Below are 27,537 nucleotides of genomic sequence, written 5' to 3'. Positions count from 1 at the left end.
GGAAACTTGATGTGTGAGCACTGTAAGATATTCCCCTTAGGGTTTAGAGCTGCTCTGGGAAGAGCAGAAGGTTCCAAACTCCTTCCCTGGCATCTCCAAGGTAGGGCTGAGAGAGACTCCTTCCTGCAGCCTTGGAGTAGGGATGTGCAAACTGGTTCAGGGGTTTGTGGTTTGATGGTTCAGTTTGGGGGTTCGAAGTAAAACTGAACTGGTTCTGTCCGTACCGGAACCAAACCCCTGCACCAGTTCGCGAATTTTTAAAAAAAATTAAATATTTTTTTTTAGTATCTGAAGCCCCTTTGGGGAGGTTCCTAAAGGCGGTGGGGTGTGTGCAAAGTTTCCCCCTGCCCGTGTTGCCAGCCGCCATGCATGCTCAAATGACAGGCCTCACAGACACCATTTGAGTATGTGCGGCAGCAGGCAAAATGACCGCTGCGCCGATCTGCCAAAAAGGAAGGTTTTACGGGCCACGGTGGTGATAAATGAGGTGGACACACACCCCCACCGGCAGCCTTTAGGAAGCCCCCCGAAGAGGCTACAGGTACTTTTTTTTTTAAAAAAAAATTGCGAACCCCCCTGGACTGACCTGAACTGGGGCAGGGGGGCGGGGGGTCGATGGGGGCTGAACCGAACTGGCCTGGTCAGGTTCGAGTACAGCTCGCACTCAAACTGAAATGGGCTAGCCGATTCCATGCACACCCCTGCCTTAGAGAAGCCGCAGCCAATCTGTGTAGACAATACTGAGCTAGATGGAGCTATGGTCTAACATAGCAAATGGCAGCTGCCTATGTTCCTATGGCTGAATGACGATTTGAAACTGGGTCTCCACGGTCCTAGTCCAACACTTTAACCACTACACTGTGCTGGCTGATTTGTTCTATTAAATATGATAGGGAGATGCATCGGAAAGTCATTGGTTGGTGGCAGCCATTCATTCCCTGGGACATCTAGTTAGGCTCTCAGATCTCTTGAGGATTTGAAAAAAAAAAAATCAGGGTTTTGTCAAGTGGGATAATGTATGAAAGCATCATTTGGAAATGGAAAAAAAGATCAAAAAGATCAACTGTTTCAAAGAATATATGAAATTAAGAAACTTCCTTATGGGATTTTTTTTACTGAGGAATCATAACACATTTTGATCTGATGCTCTTCATCAGGGGATTACACACACACAAAATCAAAAGAATAAGCGTGTGTGTGTGTGTGTGTGTGTGTGTGTGTGTACACACATGTTGATTCTAGAATTAGATAATTAGAACATAGTCTGAAATACTGTTTTTCAGCTTATATCGCCATTTTCATCCATAGTAAAATGCCCTGAGCCATTTTTGGAAGGTGGTATATCAATCAATCAATCAATCAAATGAATGAAATCCAAAGATCTACTGAAAAAAAACACTCAAAAGCTGAAGATACAATCAATCTCTGTTAAGAAGAGCCTTTGGCTAGGGCAGTATAAAAATTAAATAAATAAATAAATAAATAAATAAATAAATAAATAAATATCTCACAAATAAAGTATCTTGTAAGAAGGTGAAGCTGTACCCATATGGGGGTGGGGGGAGGAATCACTTGATTAATTTGGAAACGTCACAAGCAACTTGGCAGGCTGCTATTATGAATTCTTACCATCTATTAAATTTATTCACCACTTTTCATAAAAGGTCAACGGTCAGTACAATTGATGACCATCCCCTCTTGTTTGGCTCTAAGATCTGGTGACCAGAGGTGCACCATCTTTGTACATGAAAGATCTATCTAGATCCGTCCACCTTGCTCAGCATCGTCTACGTTGACTGGCAGCAGCGCTCCAAGGTTTCACACAGGAGTCTTTCCCTGTCCTAATTGGAAATCCAAGGGATTGAACCTGGGACCTTCCGCATGCAAAGCAGATGCACTACCACTGTGCAAGCTGAAGTCCACTGCTTTAGCCACTATCCCACAACGTTAGAGTAGAGAACTTAAAAAGGGATGCAATCTCCCTGCAGAAGATTCACAGTCCACCATTATCGCTCCTTCCCAGTGTTCATAGTGCATCTTGCTGGGACCTCCTTTGGCACTGCTAACATCTTGGCTCTGGAAGAGAAAGAGAAGAAGCCTGGAATTATAATAAACCCCACAAGTCAACCCCAACATACCATTTAGGCATCAGCAACACAGGACTCCTTTGAGTGGTGATTATTCCCTACAGGTTGAAGCCTATCTTCTTCTGCCAGCTGCATTTTAGGAAATCATAAATGCTGGAGATGGAACACAGTTAGCTCATCGATGCTAATTTAGCTTTAAGGCTGGCCTGTGCTTTTTCCAACTCCGCGTTGGCATTGGACTTGGCCTCTTGTAGAGGTCCTGGCTGCCAAAAGCAAAAAAACAAATGCTGGAAGATTTCTAGATTAGGGTGTTTGAATGTTCTGAGGCAGCACTCATTTCCTTTTGAGGGGAGTCATTTGTGCCACAATTTCCTAGGCAAAGAATGCACCTTAACGAATTCCGTTAATCATATTTGAATCCCCTCTCCTGCTTCCTTCACAGGGAAATATACTAGGGATGTGCAAACTGATTCAGGTACAAATCGATTTGTACCAGAATCTAGCAGATTCAGGTGATCTGGAAACAAAACAAATCACCCCTGTGGTCCACTGGCTAGATTCTGATCCAAATCGAATCATGCCTGATTCAATTCAAATTGATTCGAGATTCAGATCGCTCCTATTAATTTCCCCAGATCCCCAGTTTATGTTTTTTTAAAAAGCTAAGCTCTAGCCCTTGTAGAAGTGGTGTTAAAGAGCAAAATGTGTAGTCACTACTTTTCAAGTGTTTGGATTATTTGGTGTATAATAACTTTCCCTCTGAATCCCTATGACGCTTCGTTACACACCTTCATTTCTTTTATTCATTTTGACTGTCTTTTGGACAGTGGAACATAGGAACATAGGAAGCTGCCATATACTGAGTCAGACCATTGGTCTATCTAGCTCAGTATTGTCTTCAAAGACTGGCAGAGGCTTCTCCAAGGTTGCAGGCAGGTGTCTTTCTCAGCCCTATCTTGGCGATGCCAGGGAGGGAACTTGGAACCTTCTGATGCTCTTCCTAGAGCAGCTCCATCCCCCTGAGGGGAATATCTTACAGTGCTCACACTTCTAGTCTCCCTTTCATTTGTAACCAAGATGGACCCTGCTTAACTAAGAGGACAAGTCATGCTTGCTACCACAAGACCAGCTTTCCTCCTATGACCGTGCCAACTGTCAACTGCCATGTGCCAACTACACCCCCTCCCACCCACAAGGCTGTGGAGTACTACTCAGTTTATGTTCTAGGATTTTTTTTTCAAGTGTTTAGGCTCTTTGATGTCTAATAACCTTTCCTCATAATGAATCCCTATGAGGATTCATTACACACCAAAAAGTCTAAACACCTCAAAAAATTCCTAAAACTGCCAAAAATAAAAAATAAAAAAATCCTAAAATATGAACTGAGTACCAATGGCTTGTGGGTTGCGGGTAGTTGGAACATGGGATGTCACTAATTCTCCCCCTCCACACACACACACCTGCAAAGCAATGGGGTCAAAATGAATAGAAGAAATGTAAATGCGTAATCTAAACACTTCAAAAATACCTTTTAAAAAAATAGAGTACCCCAGTGTGCGTGGGGGTGGGTGGGTGGGGTGGAGTTGGCACATGGCAGTTGACAGTTGGCACTATCCAGTGACAGTCAAAATGAACATAAGAAATGAAGGTGTGCAATATATCTTGATAGGGATTCATTATGAGGAAAAGTTATTATACACCAAAGAATCTGAACACTTGAAAAATAATGACTGTACATTTTGCTCCATAAGTCCACTTTTACCAGGGCTAGAGCTTAGCTTTTTTTCTTCTTTTCTTTTTTAAATGAAAGCTGGAGATCCTTGTTAGGGTTGGGATATGGTGACATCGAATCCCCATTATTTCCTAAGGAGGAAATGTTCAAAATCAGCAAAAATTAGAATAATTCATTAAAAATCCACCAAATGTCCCACTACCTTGAAATTTTCATGGGGATCTACCCACCACCCAAATTTGGTGCCTCTTGTATCTTGTTAAGTGGTCCAAATCAATCTGAATCTGAATTGAATCAAAGCAAATGCAAATCAAATCTGGGGTGATTTGGGGCAGGGGGTTGATTTGGACACAAAACAATCAGCGGTGATTTGTTTTTGGCACAAATCAATTTTTAAAAATCAATTTGTGCACATCCCTAAAATATACATTGGGTTAGCCTATGTCTGTGTCTGAAGTGTGCTGGGCTTTCTCCCCCAAGACCACTCCAAGTTTCAAGGGGCCCTCAGCAAACTGTAGAGCTGTGCACAATCACAAAGTCCATCCTTTGGACCCTTCAGGCTGTCAGGATTGGGATCGTTTTTTCCCCTTTCCATAGAAGTCTAGGGGGAAAATTAAGAAAAAAAAAACCCAGAGGAAAAACAGCTAGAAAGAGAGCTCTGAAAGTAGGCAGAGACGTAGGTAACGATGACTGGATTTTGTGTTTTTAATTACAAATGAATCCAACCATCTGATGTTTTTAAACTCGTCCTTTTTAAGTAACCTGGAAATTGTATTCATCACAGAGAATAGTGGACAAAAAGTAATGTAACATCCAAGATTCTCAGGGGAAGTGATATAACAGAAGAATAGGGGAAGTATTATACCAGGGGAATAGGGGAAGTGCTATAACAGAAAAGGGGAACAGAAGAACAAGAAAAGGAACAACAGGGGAAGTAATATAACAGCAGAAGTAACTAACAGGAGGAGGGGAGATTTTGAGGGACTGGTTTCTCTTTAAAAGATAAGTCCTAGTCTGTTTGTGTGTTATTTTGCCAGGGCTAGCATAGTCTCTCTGTGTTTGTTATTTGCCAGGGCTAGCATGCATCTATCTCTCTATCAAACTTCTATACCGCCCAAACTTTTGTCTCTGAAAGTTTGTTTGAACTTTCATCATCATAAAACAATTAAAACACATATAAAAAGTTAAAACAATTCAACAATTTAAAATCAACCATAAAATTAAAACAGGCCATTTAAAAAAAAACTGGGAAAACTTGGGTGAAAAGATGGGTTTTCAGATTTTTTATTTTTTTTTAAATGCCAGAGATGGGGAGGATCGTATCTCAAAAGGGAGGGCTCAACAAGGAGGGCCAGGGCTAGTAAATTCCTGTGTTTTAGTTTGTCCCTGCCTGGAGGGGGTGGAGTCAGCTAGGGTTGGGGAAGGCCCCACATTCCTTTGACCCACATCCTGTCTCTCATTTGGAAGCCTGCTCTCTACATAAGAGGTGTAGGCCTGAGAGCATAGCGAGAAAGCATAGTGAAAAGGGATAGCAAACAGGAGACTGGAGTTTTGCAGGAGTTTAGCGGGAAGTGTGCATGAGAGCCTGGAACAAGCCCCTGTGATCACAAGGAGCCCGGTGGAGAGGAGAAGTACAAATCCCTCCCTCATATTCCCGAGAAAGGCTGTTTGGACAGTTAAATAGCTGACCATTACAGCTGAGACCCAGAGGCATAACTATAATATGGCAAGGGGAGACACTTGTCTGGGGGCCCACTGCCTCAGGGGGCCCCCCAGAGGCAAGTCACATGAATGACTCCCGCAGCCATGCACGCACCTGGGCTTCCTTCAGTTGTATTCATCCTCTGAGACTGATGTGAGTGTTAAGACCTGGAGCTACCAGAACAGCATGTCTTTCTCTAGCACCATTAAGTGACTTGCATCGTCCACAATATACAAAACCTTTTAAAAAATAATTTAGGATGATGTTCTATTGTGGCACATAGGCTGTGTGTGTGTGTGTGAATTTTACTATGCTTTTTGTTTCCACTATTCAGCCTCATTTAAGATTTCTTTACTTCATGAGCTGAGCTTCAGTGAGGGGGGGATTTGAAATCTTGTCTCTGGGCCCACGCCAACCTTGCTACGCCCCTGGACAGAAGGCTGTGCCAGCTGGTCAAGGAGTCAAAGGAAAGATAGCATACACCAGGGAAGAGATTAAGTGTATAGGTGCTTATATGCCAATGCCAGAAGCCTCTGAGCCAAGATGGGTGAGCTGGAGTGCTTGGTTGCTAACGCAGAAATAGATATGGTGGGCATAACAGAAACATGGTGGAACAGTGAGAACCAGTGGGACACTGTTATCCCTGGATATAAACTCTATAGAAAGGACAGGGAAAGGCACCTTGGAGATGGAGTAGCACTGTATGTAAAAGAAAGGATAGAATCTAACAAGGTAGAAAACCTAGATGGACCGGAGTCCGCCACAGAAACCCTGTAGGTGACAATACAAGGCCTGAAAGGAAATGTGCCACTGGGGACGTGCTATCGCCCTCCGGATCAAAACACTGACAGTGACTGGGAGTTGCAGGAGGAAATCAGGGAGGCGTCAAGGAGAGTCAGGGCAGTAATAATGGGTGACTTCAATTACCCACACATAGACTGGGTAAATTCACAGTCAGGTAATGACAAAGAGGTCAAATTTCTAGATACGTTGAATGACTGTGCCCTAGAACAGTTGGTCTTGGGACCAACCAGAGAGAAGGTCGTCATCATCATCAATTTTATTACAGCCATTGGCCAGCAGAAATAGGAACAACAAACATATCCAATACAACAATATAAAACACAATAAAACAAAATGCAGTCATTCATAAAAAATTAGTTTAAAAAGCATAAACAGCTCCCACAGTTAAGCACTTAACTGAGACCTTAACCTAATGGCAATATAAAAAATTTTGCTACAGTTTTTGAGCTTACATCTACGAGACAGTATAAAAACTCTCACACCTCCCATGAAATTTGAGTAACAAAGGGGAAATAAGTTCTTCTCTAGCATCCCGATACAAAGAACAATATAGCAGAACATTGGAGACAGTTTCCAGAAGGCCAGCACCACAAGGGCGAAAAACCGTAGCAGATTGGTCTTTAGCAAACCTCCGTTCCAAAAGAGAAGAGGGCAACACGTTTAACCAAGCCCGAGCAAATGAGACCCGAAATTTAGAAAAGTGCAACGTTGTCAAGTAATTGGCACCTCTATCTCCCCTAAGTGGCAAAATCCCAAAATGCTGAGTGGAACAAGTCCTGTTGGCCAAAGACATTAGTTCCTGACGTTCAGTGTCATGAAACTGGAGAAATAGTATTTCCTTCACCTTATTACATTCCCGAGTGAGAAGTTCAAAAGGAGAAAGGCCCAGTTGCATTATTTTGTTATTTACATATGTTAGCCAAGGGTTGGGATAAGAATCCACCCATAAGTATTGAAAAAGAGAGAATTCCTGAATCTCTGAGCAGAGTTTACACCATCTGGCAAAGGTAAGCTCCCAGGCTTTACAAGCTATGGAGAAAGACCCAGATTCCAAGCATAGAACAGAGTATGACACGCACCTAGGCACTGTGAGGATTGCTCTTAAAAAAATAGACTGTACTCTCTCCAGTTCCACTGACACTCCCTGGATCCGTAGCAGGACTCCAAAGAGTAATTGGGCCACAATCTTAGCACAGAATACCTGAAGAGCCATGGGAACAAACTGACCCCCTTTAGAATAATAAAAATGCAAAAAGGCACTGAGAGTCTTACGGGCTATATGAATTGAAGACAGCCTATGGGCGTTCCAATTAAGATTATATTGAAATATTATACCTAGATATTTATAGCTGTAAACCTGCTCAATGCGATTCTGATTTAACCAGAGAGAAGGTGACATTGGACTTAATCCTGAGTGGCACCCAGGACCTGGTGCATGATGTCAGTGTCATCAACTCTTTAGGGAACAGTGACCATAGTGCAATCAAATTCAGCATACGAGGGGAGAGAATCACCAAGGAAGTCTAACACAGACATTTTGAATTTCAGAAGAGGAAACTTCTCCAAAATGAGTATGGTGAAAAGAAAGCTGAAAGGGAGAATCAAGAGAGTCACTTCGCTCCATAGTGTGTATCCGAGTCACGGCACCACTGGAGTATGAGGCACCCCTTGCCCCCAATAGGGGAGGTTCGTTCCTGGGCAGATGGAGCCCAATAATCAGCCCAGACGAGAGGACTTAAGATCAAAGTTTTATTTGCCCTTAAGTAGCAAAGGTGCTGCTTGGCTCACGCTCAAAGCAGGACAGAGACTAATCAACAAAGACATTACTTTTATACATTCAGGAGTCAGTTGCATAGAAATAGTTACACAGGAAAGGCAGATATATGTCATAACTCGTGGTTAGCTAAAGTTCCTGTTTCTTGGGAATGGGTTACAAAATATGCGTGCAAGCAGTTGGCCAGTCTGGACCAGCCTTATCTTGCTTCCTCAGCATTTGCGGTTTACTTACTAAATGTAATTCTTGCTAATGATGGGGAAACCTAACAGCCAGGGGGAAGATTTATTTCAGCATAAGCAGTTTCAAATATGGTCTGGAATATAAACAAGATGGCGTAGCTTATGTCAAGCAATCGGCCTATATTTGCCATACATCAGTAGTGCATGGAGTTTACTCAAAACCACAATACTAGAAGCCCAGTTAGATTGTATATCCAAAAGGTGGAAGGGTACCACTAAGTCCAGGAGGATGCCAGCATGGATAACAGGTAATGTCAAGGAAGGCATAGAAGGGAAGAAGACTTCCTTCCAAAATTGAAAGGCCTGCCCAAATGAGAACAGAAAGGAACACAAACTCTGGCAAAAGAAATGCAAGGTGATAATAAGGGGGGCAAAAAGAGAGTTTGAGGAATATTTTCCTAAAAGCATCAAGGGGAATAACAAAAACTTATTTAAATACGTCAGATACAGGAAACCTGCCAGGGAGGTGGTTGTACCTTTGGATAATGAGAGAGTGAAAGGGATTATTAAGGAGGATGTGGAGGCTGCACAGAAGCTAAATGCGTCTGTCTTCACAGCAGAGGATACTGAGCATATACCTGTTCCTAAAACAGACTTTTGAGGGATGGAGGGATAGCAGTGACAAGAGATGATTTTCTAAACTGTCTAGAAAAACGGAAAACTAGCAAATCTCCAGGGCCGGATGGCATCCATCCAAGAGTCCTCAAAGAACTCAAACGTGAAATTGCCAGCCTCCTTGCTAAAATATATAACTTATCCCTGCAATCAGGCTCTGTACCAGAGAACTGTGTAGCCGCCATTGTAACACTGATTTTCAAAAAGGGAACTAGGGGCCATCCAGGAAATTACAGGCCGGTTAGCTTAATGTCTGTTCCAGGCAAATTGATGGAAAAAATTCTCAAGGATAAAATTGTAAAGCACATAGAACAACAGGCCCTGCTGAGATAGAACCAGCATGGCTTCTGCAAAGGCAAATCTTTCCTCACAAACCTTCTGGAGTTCTTTGAGAGTGTCAACAAGTGTGTGGATAAGGGTAATCCAGTTGACATAGTATACCTGGACTTCCAAAAAGCTTTCAATAAAGTTCCTCATCAAAGACTCCTTTATATATATATATATAGAGAGAGAGAGAGAGAGAGAGAGAGAGAGAGAGAGAGAGAGAGAACAAATATTATACTTTAAGATATTCCTAAGAATGAAACACTTTCATATGAAGTTTTAAAAGAAAAAAAAGAGAAGAAGAAAGAAAGAAAGAAAGAAAGAAAGAAAGAAAGAAAGAAAGAAAGAAGAAAAAACTGACAAAAATGCATATATATGTAATTACCTTCTAAAGCACATACAATTCATTAAATGTTCACCATATAGCTTGAAACTCTTCTTCTTTGCCTAAACAGCAAAAAAAAAAAAAAAAAAAAAAACCAATTCAAATGTGGATACTGAACACATTTCAGTAGTCCAAAGCTGAAGTTCCAGAGTAAATCTGTTTTTCCAATGTTGAATTATAATCTTTTTGGCCACTCCCCAAGCGCAAAGAATCCATAGTTGTTGATAAAGCATTAAATTCCATATCCTGGGAATATATCGCAGGAGAACATAGCTGTCTTTAAAAAACAATGATAATTGCAGTGTCTTATTTACAGTTTTATGGACTTCATCCTAAAAAGATGCTATAATTGGGCATGACCAAACCATATGCGACAATGTCCCCTCATAAATTTTACATCTCCAGCAAACTGCATTCTGAACCCAGCCCTTTCTGAGCATCCTCTGGGGAGTCCAGTAAGAGTGGGGGAAAATTTTTTGCTGAAAGTCCCAATTTAAGATCTATATATGCTCGTTTTATTATCCTTAATGCTATTAACCATTGGTCTACTGTAATGGTATATTCAAGATCCTGATTCCATAATACACAAATATAATCAATATCAAATTTCTCTTTCTCTTTAAGTTTTAAATAAAATGGAACTGTAGGTTTAGCTTGTTCTGGTAGATGTTCCAAATCCAGTATTAATGATGGAGTTTCTGAAGCAGCAAGTGCATCATGTCCAAATAACTGTATTAAAAGGTGCCTTAATTGTATATATTGCCAACTGGCATTTGAAGGGATATTAAATTCATTTCTCAAAATATCAAAAGAGTTAAAAACCTCTTCTGAGGTAATTAATTGATCTAAAGTAATAATATTAGTTATTGTCCAATTGGCCCAATAGAAAGGTTTCTGCCCAATCTTCAAATCCGGTTTCATCCGTAATGTAAGCTTTGCGTGCTGAAAAGGATCAAGACCATGCTTAAGGCCTAAATATATGTCCTCCATATATGTTTAGCTGCCTGAACTGCTGGTAGTTTACTAGAAGAGTGAATAAATAACAAACCCAATACCTGATAAGCAGATAATGGAGCTAAATAGTAACTCTCCAGTCATGCCCATGGGGTATCCAAAAGCTGGGCTCAGCTTTCCAACTCAATGTTGAAGATAGAATAAAAGCCCAGTGATAAGCTTGGAAGTGGGGGAAATTAAAACCACCTTCTTCCACCGGAAATTGGAGCTTGCCAAGTGAAAATCTTGGTAGGCGACCTTCCCATATAAACCTGTTAATTATCTTGTAAAATTGTTTATAATAAGATAAAGTTATAAAAACTGGGAGGCCTCTTAAGATATACATAAGTTTTGGTGTTATATTCAAGCAAATTTATCTTTCCCCAAATACTCAAGTGTATCACAGACCATCAATCTAAATCATTTTTCATCTGACTAAAAAATTTAGAGAAATTTAAATTTACCAAATAAGAAAGATCATTTGGAATCACCATGCCTAAATACTAAAGAGAATCCGGGCACCACCTAAAACCCCTCATCAAAGACTCCTGAGAAAACTTAGCAGTCATGGGATAAGGAGACAAGTACATATGTGGATTGCTAACTGGTTGAAGGACAGGAAACAGAGGGTAGGTATAAATGGAGAGTTTTCACAATGGAGGGAAGTAAGAAGTGGGGTCCCCCAGGGATCTGTACTGGGACTGGTACTTTTAAATTTATTCATAAATGATCTAGAAGTAGGGGTACGCAATGAGGTGGCCAGATCTGTAGATGATACCAAACTCTTTTGGGTAGTGAAATCCAAAACGGATTGTGAGGAGCTCCAAAAGGATCTCTCCAGACTGGGGGAGTGGGCGACAAAGTGGCAAATGCAGTTCAATGTTGGTAAGTGTAAAGTGATGCACATTGGGACGAAAAACCCCAAATTCAAGTATATGTTGATGGGATCTGAGCTGTCGGTGACTGATCAAGAGAGAGGGATCTTGGGGTCGTGGTGGACAGCTCGTTGAAAGTGTTGACTCAATGTGCGGCAGCTGTAAAAAAGGCCAATTCCATGCTAGAGATCATTAGGAAGGGGATTGAAAATAAAATGGCTAATATTATAATGCCCTTGTACAAAACTATGGTGCAGCCATACCTGGAGTACTGCGTACAATTCTGGTCACCACATCTAAAAAAGGACATTGTAGAACTGGAAAAGGTACAGAAGAGGGCAGCCAAAATGATCACGGGCCTAGAGAACCTTCCTTACAATGCAAGGCTACAACACCTGGGGCTTTTTAGTTTAGAAAAAAGATGACTGCGGGGAGACATGATAGAGGTCTATAAAATCATGTGTGGAGAAATTGATAGAGAGAAATTCTTCTCCCTCTCCCATAACACTAGAACCAGGGGTCATCCCATGAAATTGATTGCCGGGAAATTTCAGACCAGCAAATGGAAGTATTTTTTCACACAACACGTAATCAACTTGCGGAATTCTCTGCCACAGGATGTGGTGACGGCCAACAACCTGGAAGTCTTTAAGAGTGGTTTGGATAACTTCATGGAGGAGAGGTCTATCAACGGCTTCTAGTCGGAGGGCTATAGGCCACCTCCAGCCTCAAAGGCAGGATGCTGCTGAGTACCAGTTGCAGGGGAGTAACAGCAGGAGAGAGGGCATGCCCTCAACTCCTGCTGTAGGCTTCCAGCAGCATCTGGTGGGCCACTGTGTGAAACAGGATGCTGTACTAGATGGGCCTTGGGCCTGATCCAGCAGGGCTGTTCTTGTGTCCTTATATAACACCAGAAAACCTTATGCTTTCTTTTTAAAATTGTGAATAAAATATTGAATAAAACATTTTTTTAAAAACAAAGAAATTTTTAAAAATGCATGAGCAAGCAAGTGGGCAGCTGGAGGCCAGAGAGATGCCAGAAGATGCATTCCCCCTGCCAGCCGTGATTGGGGAGGTGAGTGGACTCCTCTCCTGCTGCCATTTGGAGCTCCAAAATGCTCCAAACATAGCTGAATGGGGTCAGAAAACTCCAACCTGAAATCAGCTTCCCGAGGTCAGAGTCCAAATACCCCGAAGCCTTCAAAAGTGGACAGTGTTGGGTCATTTCCACCCTTCCCATTCCTGTTCTAATTTTTATCCCCCAGTTGATTAGCAGAGCACTAAAGAACTTACCCACTCCAGTTACAGAGCACTTTGCAGAGTGTAGTTGTTGCAGCTATTTAGAGAAGACACTTGGAGATTCTTGTAGAATAAAACCCTCAGTATATTTATTGGTGAAGTACACCTTCGGATAGGAAAAACCTAATCCTTAATCTAAAGCATTACATAATGAATAGGTAGGGAGAGAGAGAGGGAGAGATGTTTCCATCTGCTCTCTAAGAGGAAAGGAAGGGATTCTGACTCAGCACAGGCAAAACCTGAAGAGTCATATCAGGGGTCATAGAGTAGTGACAGGCAGAACAGCTAGGGAGACCCTTACTCACTATCTCTACTCCCAATGCCCCTAGTGGTCATTAGGATATTTGGTGCAAAAGGTCGATGCACTGGAACTCCAACAAGACCCTGCACAGCTCTAGCAAATTGCCTTCCATGGATCCTCTTGTTGGGCTGTGCCCATCCCTGACAACAGCCCTCCGGAGCCAGAGTTTGCCACTCCCTCGGAGGTGTCCTGGAGCATTCAGTGCCCCCTAGTGATGTTCCGGCCTCTTTCCTAAAGCCCACCCCATCTTTTCCAGGATCAGAAGCAATACTGAGCCCGAGGGGCATCAGAGACGAGGTAGCAAAGAGCAACAATTACTCCACTGAAGTGATAGTGAAAACATTGCAGAAGGGAAGCAACAGCAGAAGAGGGGGCATGCTCTCTCTTCTTGCCTGGGGACTCCCCAGAGGCATCTAGTGGGCCACTGTGGGAAACAGGATGCTAGACTAGATTAGCATTGTTCCTGATCCAGCAGGGCTGCTCTTGTGTTCTTCTGGTGCCATCCACTGAATCAGACCATTGGTCCACCCTGCTCAGTAATGTCTACACTGACTGGCAGCGGATTTCTGGGGCTTTGGGCAGGAATTTTCCTCAGCCTTAACTGGAGATGCCAGGAAGTGAAACGGGGACCTTCTGCACGTCAAGGAGATGCTTACTGCTGAAGTGCATGTGTGAACTAGTGCTGCTTGAAGAGCTAAGAGGTCATCTGAACCCCTTGGAAGCAAACTGAGCTAAGAGAGAAGAGGGAGATGTGCATTGTGTGGGAGCCCAAACAACCATTATTTCCTTTCCCCTCCCCTCCGCTGTGAGCGACCTAATGGCACAGCGGGGAAGCAACCTGCCTAGAGAGCAGGAGGCTGTTGGTTTGAATCCCCGCTGGTGTATTTCCCAGAATATGGGAAACTCCTATGTCGGCCAGTAGCGATATAGAAAGGTGCTGAAAATAATCATCTCATACTGTGCAGGAAAAGGCAATGGTGAACCACTCCTGTATTCTACCAAGAAAACCTCATGGCTCTATGGTCGCCAGGAGTCAACAATGACTTGACGGCAGCTTAGCTGTAAATGGGAGGAGAGCTGGTTTTGTGGTAGCAAGCATGAATTATCCCCTTTGCTAAGCAGGGGATAGTGCTGGCCTGCACTAAGCTATTCATGTTGTAAGACTGAAAACTTCATGAGTATTCTTACATAAATGGATATGCAAAGGGACCCATTCCAAGATCAACAGAGACTAAGTACTTAATCAGACCTGGGCAACTTCTCTGGAAAATGATGGAGCACTTTTTCCATGCAAGAAAAAGATCATGCAAGATCATGCAAGTTCCTCCTTTGTGTTTGCCTAGAAGGAAGGAAGTACTATCAGGTGGCTTCAGGCCAGCCAGACGCTCCAACAATTGTAATTACATTTATATCCTGCCTTTCTTCCATCATTGAACTCAAGGTGGCAAAACTAGGGTTCCCAGGTAATCACCCATCCTGTTAAAAATGCTTCGCGTCAGCAAGTGACTGTATCATGTGCCCTTAGACCTTGCCATGGGAGGCCTAGAGCAAGTGGGTTGAGGTGATGTGGCTGAATGGCTAAAAGTATATTTGAGCCATAAGCCAAAAGGTCCTCAGCGCAAACTTCATTTCAGTAGCCTACTCAGTAGCTGGCTCTGGGCAAGCTTCCTGTCTTTGAGCCTCTGCCTTCCATGTAGCCTACCCTACAGGGTTGTTGTAAATGTTCTTGGGAAAATTTGTATGAAGTGCTTTGAACGCTCTAAACTACTATGCACCTAAATGCTAGGAGTTAGTCTCTGACATCAAAGTAGGCCTCAGCTTGTCGAGAATAAAATCTGCACGAGTGCTTCTTTGGAGTTTCACTGAACGACCTCCATGTGTTCAACACATTGTGATTTCTACTCCACCTCCAGGTTTTTGCAGTCTGATGCCCCTAAGCTGTATATAGAACATAGTCTCTTCCTGAAGATTGTCTTTGCTGTATCAGGGCCTAAAAGTGCAACTCGAAGGGAAAATAAGCTCAGTTCAGTTCAGTTCAATTTTATTACAGTCATTGACCAGAAAAGAGAACATTAAAAATGCAAATATCAATATCAATATAACAAATATAAAAATAAAATAAAGGAATAAGATTATAATTAACATTGGTAAAATAACCAACTAAGGAGTATTCATAACCTCCAGACGTATCCTACCCACAATATAACAACATTTGGCAACCTTCCACAGTCTGGCTACGTTCTGTTCAGCTAAAAGACGAGATAAACATAAGTTATCTGAATCTGGGTATAAGGCAAGTTCATTCATTCATTCATTTGAGTTCTATACCGCCCTTCCAAAAATGGCTCAGGGTGGTTTACACAAAAATAATAAATAAATAAGATGGATCCCTGTCCCCAAAGGGCTCACAACCTAAAAAGAAACAACAGATAGACACCAGCAACAGTCACTGGAGCTACTGTGCTAGATGTGGATAGGGCCAGTTACTCTCCCCCTGCTAAATAAAGAGAATCACCACATTAAAAGGTGCCTCTTTGCCAAGTTAGCAAGGATTAGTTCAGGACAAATAAGCTCAAATCTAGCATCATTATAAAACTGGCAATGTAAAATAACATGGGCCATACTTTCAATCTCTCCCAAATCACATGGGCACTCCGATCTTCCTGGGAGATACCATGAAACCTCCCTTCCAGCACTGCTGTGTGCAAAGCATTACAGCGGGCTAAACGAAGGGAAAACAAGAATCTGCTCTGGATTTGGCCCAAGTCCAGTGCAAAGTGAAGTCACATTTTCTTTTCCATCTGAATTTTTACTGGGCCAGTTGCATCTTCTCCTCAATCCCTTTCCTGAATGCACCAGAAGACTGTAGCCAAAGAATACAGGTAACACCAACAGGTCTGCATGATTACAACATGCAGGAAATTTTCAACTGATAACCCATTGTTAGGCCCTGGATTGCAGACCACAGGATTCTGTTTGCAGAGCTAACCTGTCTGTGCCAGTTGAAGAATGCTAAATTCACACTGGAACAAATAAAAAGGCACAATTTCCATCTGGTCTGTCTCTTTATATGGCACCTAAATGATCAGCTCACTTCTACAGGCTTGGTTTTGGAGGATATCGCACACAGACAAAACTCGCACTATCCCTCCAGTGATTGCTCTGGCTTTCTCTCTGACCACTGGAATGCAGGCTTATTGTGCCTCGCTCTGAGGAACAAACATTGTGAGTGCTTGGCAAGAGGCCTCTTTATTATTTTTAGAATGGCTGGAACGGCTTTCTTTTAGTGTTTGCTGTGTGCGCTTCCCTTTGATACATGTGGTCACAGCGCCATCTATTGTACAAGCTTCAGAAGGCAGGCGACTGTACTTGTAGGAACAAGTACTTTCAAAGAGGATCCATTAACCATGTTACCCTGCAAAATGTTTCATTCTTTGTTTTCCTTTTTTTTAAGTCCCTCAACAAATAATGGAGTTATATGTAGTTCCTGCAGGAAACAGATGGGATGGTAGGATTGCCTTACTTTTTAAAAATGGGGTTTGTCTTAAATTCAGAGTCTTGTATTCAGGTAACTATGGTAGCCCTATTGACATGTTAAGTTCAACACACTTTCAATCTATATAGTGTGTGCACATACAGTTCTGCATCTGTATGCAGTTATTCACACATTATGTTCAACACACGTCCTGCATTTGACTGGGTCTATACCCAGGTTTACTTTTAAAGTGAACACATGTACAGTCATTCACATAACATGTTCATTATGTTCCTATAGATATATTCATGGAGGACAGGTCTATCTATGGTTACTAGTCTGAGGGCTATAGACCACCTTCAGCCCAAGAGGCAAGATGCCTCTAAATACCAGTTGCAGGGGAGCAACAGCAGGAGAGAGGGGCATGCCCTCACCACTTGCCTGTGGGTTTCTCAGAGGCCTCTGGTGGGCCACTGTGTGAAACAGGATGCCGGACTAGATGGGTCTTGGGCCTGATCCAGCAGGGCTCTTTTTATGTTCATTAATAATGTTTGAATATAATTCTACTGTTAACACACATCAGATGAGGCAGACTGTAATACACAAAAATGTACCCTACAATAATTTTGTTAGTCTCTAAGGTGCCAAAAGGTGCTTTTTATGCAACACTAACAGAACCGGTCTTGTGATAGCAAGCATGAATTGTCCCCTTTGTTAAGCAGGGTCCATGCTGGTTTGCATTGGAATGGAAGACTACATGTGAGCACTGTAAGAAATTCCCCTTATGGGATGGGGCCACTCTGGGAAGAGCACCTGCATGCTTGCATGCAGAAAGTTCCAAGTTCCCTGCCTGGCATCTCCAAGATAGGGCTGAGAGAGACTTCTGCCTGCAACCTAGGAGAAGTAGCTGCCAGTCTGTGTAGACAATACTGAGGTAGATGGACCAATGGTCTGACTTAGTATATATCAGTGTTGATGGAACTGCCTCGAGGGTGATTGGTCAGCATCCCCAGTTCAGGCGAATGAAGGGAATTTAGCTCAGAAGGGGAGACAGTTCCAAGCAGCCTTAATTTGTGCAAGCATATGAACTCAATAAAATGGCTTGAGAGAGGTTTTAATTAAATAACAAAGGAGTTTATTGAAAGAAAAATAATAAAAGCAGTAAGACTAAACTAGCTGGGCCGGGCGCAGAGCATCAGATAATATCCTGTGTTGGAACTGACTTTCCCCAGAAATCTATCCAAAGTTTCAATGGACACCTTTTCAAAGTTACATCACTGACTCATCCCTATTGTGATGGAGGCTGTTGTTGCACTTGTCTTATCTGCTTTCCCTTCCTAGCCTCATTGCTTCATTAGCAACAGGTGTTATCTCTCTTGCAAGAGGATGAGGGGAATTTTTAGAGTTCATTCCAAGTCCAAAACGACCTCGGATGCTAGACAACTCACAATAGTTAGTTCTGGAGTCTGCTTAGCTGGGGACCACTCATAGAAAGAGGATGTTATGGGCATGCTGGAAGACTCCGAGGAGGAGTTGGAGGAGGGGACAGAGCTGACAGCAGAGGAGGAAGGGCAAGGACCATAAGTTGCAAAGGAGAGTGGGTTCAATGCACGGGCAGTGGAAGAGGAGTTAGAGCTGGGTGAGACAGCTCTTGTGCAGGAGGCACAACAGTTCTCAGCTGTGGAGAGGCGCCAGTCCAAGAGACAGCAAGAGTTAAGGAGCCGCATGCATAGAACAACAAACAAAGCTGCTGACTCAGGAACTCTTGAATGATTAACAGCACTGGCGGTCAGCCTATTTAAGACGACTGTACTACAGCTACCCTGCTGATAGCAACGTCAATTTCCTGTGAGCTAATCAGCTGTGTTCATGTATTGCCTTGACCGTGTTTGGACCCTGGACTGTGTTGACCTTGTCCGTGGATTTTGCTTTGGACTCTGTTGGATTGATTGGATTGAATCGGACTGGCCCTGGTTTGGAGAATTCCTTTCTGTAAGACTTTGCTGTTACTTCTGCCTGCCTGTTTTAAGCTCCGTCTGGCTAGCCTGACAGATTTACAACAGAGGGAATGCAAAACTAATCCCCTTTCCAATTTGTATTGCCGGTGTTCAAATCTAGGGGCGACCAGTCCACTGCCAACTAAGTGACTTGTCCTCAAGTATTGTGTAAACTGGGAGCTCATTTTGCAGTACAGTTCCTGAGCATAGCAAAAGTGCATTCTCCAAGCCTGGAAATGCAACTGTAAACAGTGAGGCTTCTGGGAGCCGGGCAGAATAAGCTCAGCTGGTAACAGCAGCTTCCTATGATCCTATGACATGTGTGGGTGCTGCTCCTCCTTAGTGATGCCACAAGTCCTGAACAGTGGGATAGGAACAAAAATGTAGCACCAATAGGACCAAAAGTCAAAATCCCCAAATAGTGCAGCATATATTTCATCCCCAAAACATATTTTTTTCCACACACACACCCCCGCCCAAGTTTCTTGCCAACTGTGACCGGAAGCAGTTCTCCAGGGTCTCAGGCGGGGATCTTTTCCTGCCTTACCTGGACATACCAGGGATTGAAACTGGGACTTTCTCTTTGCAAAGCATGTGTTCTACCCCACAGTGTGTGTTTTAATGATATACACACAGGTGTTGCATGACAAGTAAATGAGCTCTTGCTACTGTTCCCATAGTTTCCCCCATCCCAAAAAGTGGTTAGTTCAAACACATTGAGATTTTGAGACGATAAGGAGGAGGAGGAGGAGCAGGAGCAGGAGGAGGAGGATTATTTCAAATTACATCTGAGATTTTAATTCCTGACACACATTTCCCTAGCAGCACAATATGGTATGGTGCTACCTTGAGGAAACCCATCAAGATCCACTACAACAAAAGTTGGCAAATGTTGTCTCAATCCAGCCCTAGAGATCTGTAAATGGGCTTCTTCTGTGGGTGTAAACCACTTTCTGGATCACAAACCATGATGTACACTAGATGTGTGCCTGAAGTGCATATCTGAGGGTGGAGCATTGTCCATCTAGGTCTGCCTTGCAGAACTGATCGGCAGTGACTCTTCAGAATTTCAGACAGGAGACTTCGCTGCCCCTACCTGGAGATGCCAAGAATTGAATCTCGGGACTTTTGCATGCAAAGTAGATGCTATACCACTGAATTTCAGCCCTCTGCCAGCTGCCAGCTATCCATACTGAATTACAGTGGTCCCTCGACTTACGAACTACTCGACATAAGTATTTTTCGAGTTACAAACGGCAGTTTTAGATCCGGTTTTAGATGCGGTTTTTTCGACTTACAAATTTTTAGATGGGGTTTCCTCGACTTACAAATTTTACATGCGGTTTCCTTGACTTGCCTGCCTGTTTACTGCCTGTTTGTTCTTGAAAAGAAATGTTCCTGTACAGTTTGCAAGCCTTACTGGGGGTCTGTGTCTTTTTTCTAGGCTCCGGAACGCATTAATCCGTTCCCAATGCATTCCTATGGGAAATCGCTTTTCGACTTACGAACTTTTCAACTTACAAATGTGCATTTGGAACAGATTAATTTCGTAAGTAGAGGGACCACTGTACTCTCAGTGGCATGAGTATACTTGTCCACATTATGTACAACTAGTCATGATACATTTTGTTTTGAAAGAGCTGAATCAGGTTGTGTGCTTACTGAGAATGTATTTAAGAGAAGAATGTCTCCTTTACTATGAGCCCCATCGCCCAATGAGACCATCTGCACAGGTTCGTCTGCAGTTGTCATCAGCTTGTCCGGTGGCTACGCGGGGATGGCCCTTCTCTGTTGCCATCCCGAGACTCTAGAATGCGCTCCCTGCTGAAATAAGAGCATCCTCATCTCTGACTTTTAAAAAAGTCTCTAAAGACACATTTATTCACCCAAGCTTTTTAACTAGACTTGTGGTTTTAAATTGTTATAAGGTTTTAATTTGTTTATTTTGCTGTAAACTGCCCAGAGATGGAAGTTTGGGGCAGTGTACAAATATAATGAGTCACCTTAAGTGGCGCAGCAGGGAAATGCTTGACTAACAAGCAGAAGGTTGCCAGTTCAAATCCCCACTGCTACTATATCACGCAACAGCAATATAGGAAGATGCTGAAAGGCATCATCTCACACTGCGCAGGAGGAGGCACTGGTAAAGCCCTCCTGTACGCTACCAAAGAAAACCACAGGGCTCTGTGGGCGCCAGGAGTCAAAATTGACTTAACGGCACATTTTACTTTACAAATATAATAAATAAATAAATAAATAAATAAATAAATAGAATTTGTGCTAAACTATTATCATGTCAGGTAGTGCACAAATATAATAAATAAATAAACAAACAAATATTGTGCTGAAATATTATATCACAAGACCCTAACATGAACTGTGAGACAATGGCTTTGCACAGAAAATATAATTATATATTGTTCTTGTTACTTTGGCATCAGTTCAACACACAGACAAAGCTCCTGACTTTGTACTTTCCATGACTAGCAAAACCAGAATGACGCAAACAATGTGGGGGGTCAGGGGGTGGGGAGAGGCTGACTAAATTATGGAAATGTGTGCATATTGATTCAATTTGTATAATTAATAAAGCTGGAATTTACTTTTTCAAAGTGTAAAATGTTGGTTCCCTGCTGTATATGTAACTATATGTGTATATTATACATACGTATGTTATAATATACATACATACATACATACATACATATGTATATGTATAATATAAGTAATTATACTTACCATTTATAAAGCATAATAAATGTAACTATTACTTACTATTTACTATTTATGAAGCATCACATTTCCAAAGGGTTTTTAAATGTTTATTGTAAATAATAGTCCTAGTTGAGAAGTCACAACTCCCTGGCCTATGAATACTGCATATCTATATCTATAAATACCTAGGTGGCTCATGTTTTGTGCTTAGAAAAGTGAATCTCAGTCTTATTAATTATGCAATGAGCAGTTTGCCCATTTCCATAATTTATTATGCTGTTTTTCCTATTTTGCATCATTCTGGTTTTGCTAGTCATGAAGAGGTGCAAATAGCTAAGCAAGTCTGAGGCCTCACCTGCATCCACTGGATTATCAAGCCAGAGGTTGTCAGTTCAATATATTGGGCAACAGCGATATAGGAAGGTGCTGAAAGGCATTATCTCATACTTCACGGGAGGAAGCAATGGTAAACTGCTTAATTTGTAGGTGATTTTTAAATTGTTAAATTGTTTTAAGTTTTTATATATATAATTTACTGTTTTATGCTATTGTTAACCGCCCACAGACGAAAGTCTGAGGCAGTGTACAAATGTGATAGATAGATAGATAGATAGATAGATAGATAGATAGATAGATAGATAGATAGATACATACATACATACATTCTACCAAAGACAACCACAGGGCTCTGTGGTTGCCAGAAGTTGAAACTGACCCGACAGCACATTTTACCTTTAGAGAAATAAAAGGCCTTTGGCTCTCAAGACCAGCGCCATGGGACCAGAGGGTAATGAGTATGTCAGATCCTCACAGTTTAGGGAGCTGGAGCCCAATTCTCACAGTGGCTTTTCTTCACAGCACCTTTGCAAAAGTGCTTCACTGCGGGGGGCGGGGGAGAAGAGCATCCCACTGCAAGAGGGCCAGGTTTCCGTTTGAGCAGGTCTTTGACAAGGTGTTTTCTGGTGAGTTTCTTTCAAATCTAGTGGGGCCCCCTTACCTTGATGGCAGGTTTTGGTGGCATAGTGGTTGTTTTCAGTCAGTTTTTATTACAGCCATTGGCCAGCCAAAAGATAAAAAACCAGAACAAATATAACTAATATACACAAATAGTGGCTGATAATTACACACAATAAAACAGTATTCAAGCATCCAGGATAGATTACTTTAAAAACAGTAAAACAACTACTAAAATTGAGACCTTTATCTCATAGAAATATAAAAAAAATTGGTCACCACTTTTGTGATCTCACAGCTTGTGTCCGCAAGGCAATATTGTGTATAAAAAAGCTCACACGTCCCAGGAAATCTAACTAATTGGGGAAAACAAGTTCTTCTCTAACACCTTGATACAAAGAACAATATAACAAAACATGGGTAACCATTTCCAGGAGGCCAGAGCCACAGAGGCAGAAAACCGTAACTGTAGAATCCTTAGTGAACCTCCTTTCTAAAAGAGAGGAGGGCAGCACATTTAAGCAAGCACGAGCAAACGCAAGCCAAAACTTGGAGAAGCGAAGCGTTGTTAGTTAATTTGCATCTCTATCTCCCATGGGGGGGGGGGTTATCTCAAAATGTAGGGGAGAGCAGGTCCTGTTAGCCGAAGATGTAAGTTCCTGACGTTCAATGTCATGCAACCGTAGAAATAGTATTTCCTTCACCTTATTATTCTCCAGAGTAAGTAGTTCAGAAGGAGACAGTCCCAATTGCATTATTTTGTTGTTTACATAACATATCCAGGGAGTTAGATAAGAGTCCAACTATAAGTAATGGAAAAAAGAAAATTCCCGAATCTCTAAATAGAGTTTAATCCATCTAGCAAAAGTAGATTCCCAAGCTTTACAGACTATAGAAAAAGACCCAGATTCCAGGCAAAGAACAGAATATGGCACACACCTAGGCACTGCAAAGATCGCTCTTAGGAATATAGACCGTACTTTCTCCAATTCAGTTGTTACCCCCTGTATCCATAATGATGCTCCAAAAAGTAATTGAGCCACAATCTTAGCCCGAAATACCTGGAGTGCCATAGGTATATACTGGCCTCCTTTAGAATAGTAGAAGCGCAAAAAGGCACTAAGAGTTTTGCGGGCTATATGGATGGGTATTCCAGTTAAGATTATATTGGGGGGAAATGCCTAAATATTTACATTTGTAAACCTGCTCAATACGATTCTGGTTTACTACCCATTTGTATACTTTCCTGGATTTAGAAAAAACCAGGACCTTTGATTTTTTATAATTGATAACTAACTTGTTATCATTACAGTAGCAGGCAAAAGCATACAGCAATCTTTGCAAACCCAGTCTAGTCTGAGATAATACAGCTGCGTCATCCGCATATAACAACACCGGCACTCGTTTATCAGACAGCTTCAGTGCATGTGAATCCACCTTTTCCAGACATTGGACCAAATTGTTAATAAAAAGATTAAACAATGTAGGGGCCAAGACACAGCCCTGTCTGACCTCACGAGCAGAAGGAATTAAATCAGTTAGAGCCCCATTAGTGGCATACCTAACCTGTAATGAAGATGTGGAATAGAGCTGCATCAACAGGAATAACAGTCTCTTGTCTCTTGTAGTTTTTTCAAGTTTGGACCATAATAAGTGTCTGGAAATTGAATCAAACGCAGATTTAAAATCTATAAAAGCAACAAAAAGTTTGCCTTTAGGGCCACTAGAGTATTTTTTTGCTAGATGATACAAGATCATACAATGATCTAGAGTAGAGCGGCCTGCTCTAAAACCTGCTTGCTCAATCCCAAGAATCTGGTTCTCTGAGATCCATGCCTCAAGCTTGTCCAATAAATAAAGAGCGTATAGCTTACCAACCACGGACAGCAAGCTTATGGGCCTATAATTAGATGGATCCAAATGAGAACCATTTTTAAATATGGGAACAACTATTGCTGTTTTCCATTGCTCTGGTATAATTCCCGTGCTGTTAATAGATGTAAATAAATTGGCTAAAACTAAGGCCCACCATTCTATATTAACTTCTAATAGTTCAGGAAGAATAAGGTCTGGACCAGGGGCTTTTTCGATTTTTAAACGTCCTACTAAATTTGTTATTTCTACAGGAGTAACGGGGGGCAACGGGGTAACATATCAATCAAAGGTGGTACAAAAACCTGGCTAGGCTGTGCATCATTATAAACTGTAAAAAGGTGGGTTTCCCACGATCTAGCCGAAATCCTACAAGGCATGTTAACTCTGCTTGTTACAGAGACAATTCTCCAAAAAGTGTGGCTATCTTTATTATTAGTAGCCATTATAAGCTTATTCCAGGCATTTCGTGAGGCTTGATGCTTAGCAAATTTGAGACTGCTTTTGTATGCTTTATCTGAAAATAGATTGGTGGGAGAGTTTGTTCTGAGCCCGATCTATATTGTATGTAAATACTCTTCAGTTGTTTACATAGTGTCCTACAACGTGAGTCAAACCAATTATTAGTTGCTCTCTTACAATGAGCATATGAAGACTGAAATAAGACTGCTCAGACATGAAAACTTTTGTATAAGAGCATCTTCTATTTTCCATAAGTGCTTGTTTTATCCTATATACATTTACTCAGAAGTAAATAAGGTCTGGTCTAATTATGCAGCAGACTGAGATGGAAAACAGTTCTGAGGTGGTAGAAAGGATGGTACCAGACTGCAAGTGGAGGAATCATTTCTTTATTTATTAAAATATTTTACATGCGGTCATGCTTCAGATATTTATTGATCTATTTATTTATTTATTTATTTTTCAAATTTTCAGCTTCTGGGAACCATATGAATTTATGGCAGCTTACAAAAGTATTTAAAAACAATAAAGTAATAAAAACTGGAGCATCTGGAATAAAAATGCAAATATAAAAGACAATCATTAAAACAGCAGTGACTAGTAAGTCTAGGGGGAGAGAGTGAAGAGAAAGCCTGATGAAATAAGCAAGTGTTCCACTTCTGTTTAAAATTGAAAGGAAGGAAGGAAGGAAGACGATCAAGGGGCAGGAAGTTCCAGAGAGCCAAGGCCACAACTGAAAAGGCTCGCTCACGTGTCACCAACAGCTGTGTGGCGGAAGAACAGGATGCACAGGAAAGCCTCTTCTGCATATCTCAGGCCAACCAACTATAGCCAACTATGGGAATAGTTGGTCCCTTAGGCAGCTTGGCCCTTAGTCATTAATGCTCCTTAATGACAAATTCATGGAAGACAGGTCTACCAATGGCTACTAGTCTTGATGACAAAAGGCTGCTTCCAGGCTCAGGGGCAGGATGCCTCGGAATACCAGCTGCAGGGCAGCAAGAGCAGGAGAGAGGGCATCTTGTGGGCCACTGTGGGAAACAGGATAGGAATGTAGGAAGCTGCCTTATACCGAGTCAGACCATTGAGCCACCTGGCTCAGTATTGTCTACGCAGACTGGCAGCAGCTTCTCCAAGGTTGCAGGCTGGAGTCGCTCTCAGCTCTATCGTGGAAATGCTAGAGGGAACCTGGAACCTTCTGTATGCAGAATCAGGGGCGTAGTTAGGGAAGAGCGAGGGGGCCCATGTTCTCCCCAATGGGAGATGATGATGAATGGTGATGATAAGTGAGGGAGATGATGAAGAAAATAGGGAGGGGTGGAGCTGGGGGGCCCTCAGGAACTGGGGGACCCAGATTCTTTGAACCTATCCACTCATTTATAGCTACATCCCTGAGTAGGATTGTGGACTAGCTCTTCCTTGGTCCTGATACAACAGGACTGTTCTTTTATGTTCTCCCTTGTTTAAAAAGTTCCCTGCAGGAGGAAAACGAACACAACAAAACTCTCTCCTTTATATGCTAGTTTAGATTGTTTATTTATTCAAAATATTTCTATACTGTCCAAAACTTGCATCTTTGGGCAGTTTACAATTATCTCTGGGCAGTTTACAATTATATGCTTGCATATAAAGGTTATATGCATGCAGTGAGGTTTATACATGGCAGAACATTAAAGAAAGGCATCCCTCACCTGGCATGATCCACTCCACTCTGCCCTCAGGTCCCTCAAGATTTTACCACTTTATTCTGCTGCCTAAGGTCTGTTTTACATACACAGCAGAAAGAGATAGGGAAGTTCTGAGCAAATAGAATGGACTGGACTACTTCAGACTTCAGGTGGGAGATATTATTTTTGAATGCTTCCATTTTTGAATGCTCCCTTTCATACAAAGCCCCATGGAAATAGAAAACAGTCACAGCAAGGAGTGGTTTAGGTGCAAGTAGGAGCAAGCTTTCAAATTGCAGGAGGTGTTTTTCTTCAAAGGGGGATTCGAAAATGACACCTCCTGCCTGCAAACCTTAAGTGGTACAGTCCACCATACTATTTCAGGATTCTTACCATAGCATTTTGTACTACACCATGTAGGCCAGGCCTAAGTTTCAGTGAGATTTACTCCCAAGTTAGTGTGTATCGGAGCCATGACTAATTTTAGCAAGATCAGAATCACTCACTGAAAAGGAAGTGTAAAGGAAATAGGAAAAAGGAAGTTAAGAGGAAATAGAAATCAAAAGAAATTTCCTTCCAGTAAAAATATTTAATAAAGCAAATTTCACAGTTTTAGTTGTGAAGGTGAGTGGGAAGATTATACTCAACTTGTAGTAAGAAAAAGCTGCTGCAAGTAACATGTTTTCTAATCGTCTCTGTAGGAACTCTAAAATAAACAGTGAGAACAACCTAGAGAATCCCTTTTAAATTCTGAAATCCCTGCATATGCTTAATTCTCCCATTTACTTCAGTGGGACTAAAAATGCTTAATTTGGGCTTTGGGATCATGCCCAATATTTGTTTCAAAATAATAAAACATGTTGGATGCATAATGAACGAAGGGCCCTAATTTTTGTTTTATTTTATTTTATTTCAGAATGTGCATTTAATTCGGGACTACCTTTACCTATTACTTTACTGACAAACCCACATATTAGTTCGCGAGGGACAAAAACCGCTTAATATAATATCTAAATACAATATTACATAGGCACAAATAAATCCCTACCCATCTAGAAATAATTTTATTATGTTTATGATACTATTAAAAACTTCAACAACAAAAAATGCAGTCTGAGAAAACAAATGGCAAGCTGCTGCATTTTCCCCAGGCAGGCAGGCAGGACTCATGGCGGAGAAGCGCCTTCAACTCTCATTTTCTCTGCACGTATGTCTGTGACGGCTAGGTAATTCCTCCGTGAGTCTGTGTGCATCTACAGCAA

The 27,537-nt window shown here is 41.8% G+C and overlaps 1 long non-coding RNA gene across 1 annotated transcript; it reads right to left on the bottom strand.

The window, feature by feature from the left end:
- Positions 1-688: 688 nt before the first annotated feature.
- On the bottom strand, positions 689-26,598 carry LOC128340141 (uncharacterized). Its single transcript, XR_008313490.1, has 4 exons — positions 26,300-26,598; positions 23,841-23,931; positions 9,666-9,727; positions 689-2,076 (listed from the first exon to the last, which is right to left on the bottom strand). It is a non-coding gene; the product is annotated as an uncharacterized LOC128340141 (long non-coding RNA).
- Between the last annotated feature and the right edge of the window lie 939 nt (positions 26,599-27,537).

The sequence above is a fragment of the Hemicordylus capensis genome, chromosome 1, assembly GCF_027244095.1.
Source record: "Hemicordylus capensis ecotype Gifberg chromosome 1, rHemCap1.1.pri, whole genome shotgun sequence".
Classification (NCBI taxonomy): domain Eukaryota; kingdom Metazoa; phylum Chordata; class Lepidosauria; order Squamata; family Cordylidae; genus Hemicordylus; species Hemicordylus capensis.
Note: the sequence above shows the minus strand (reverse complement) of the source record. Positions and strands in the feature narration are given on the sequence as shown.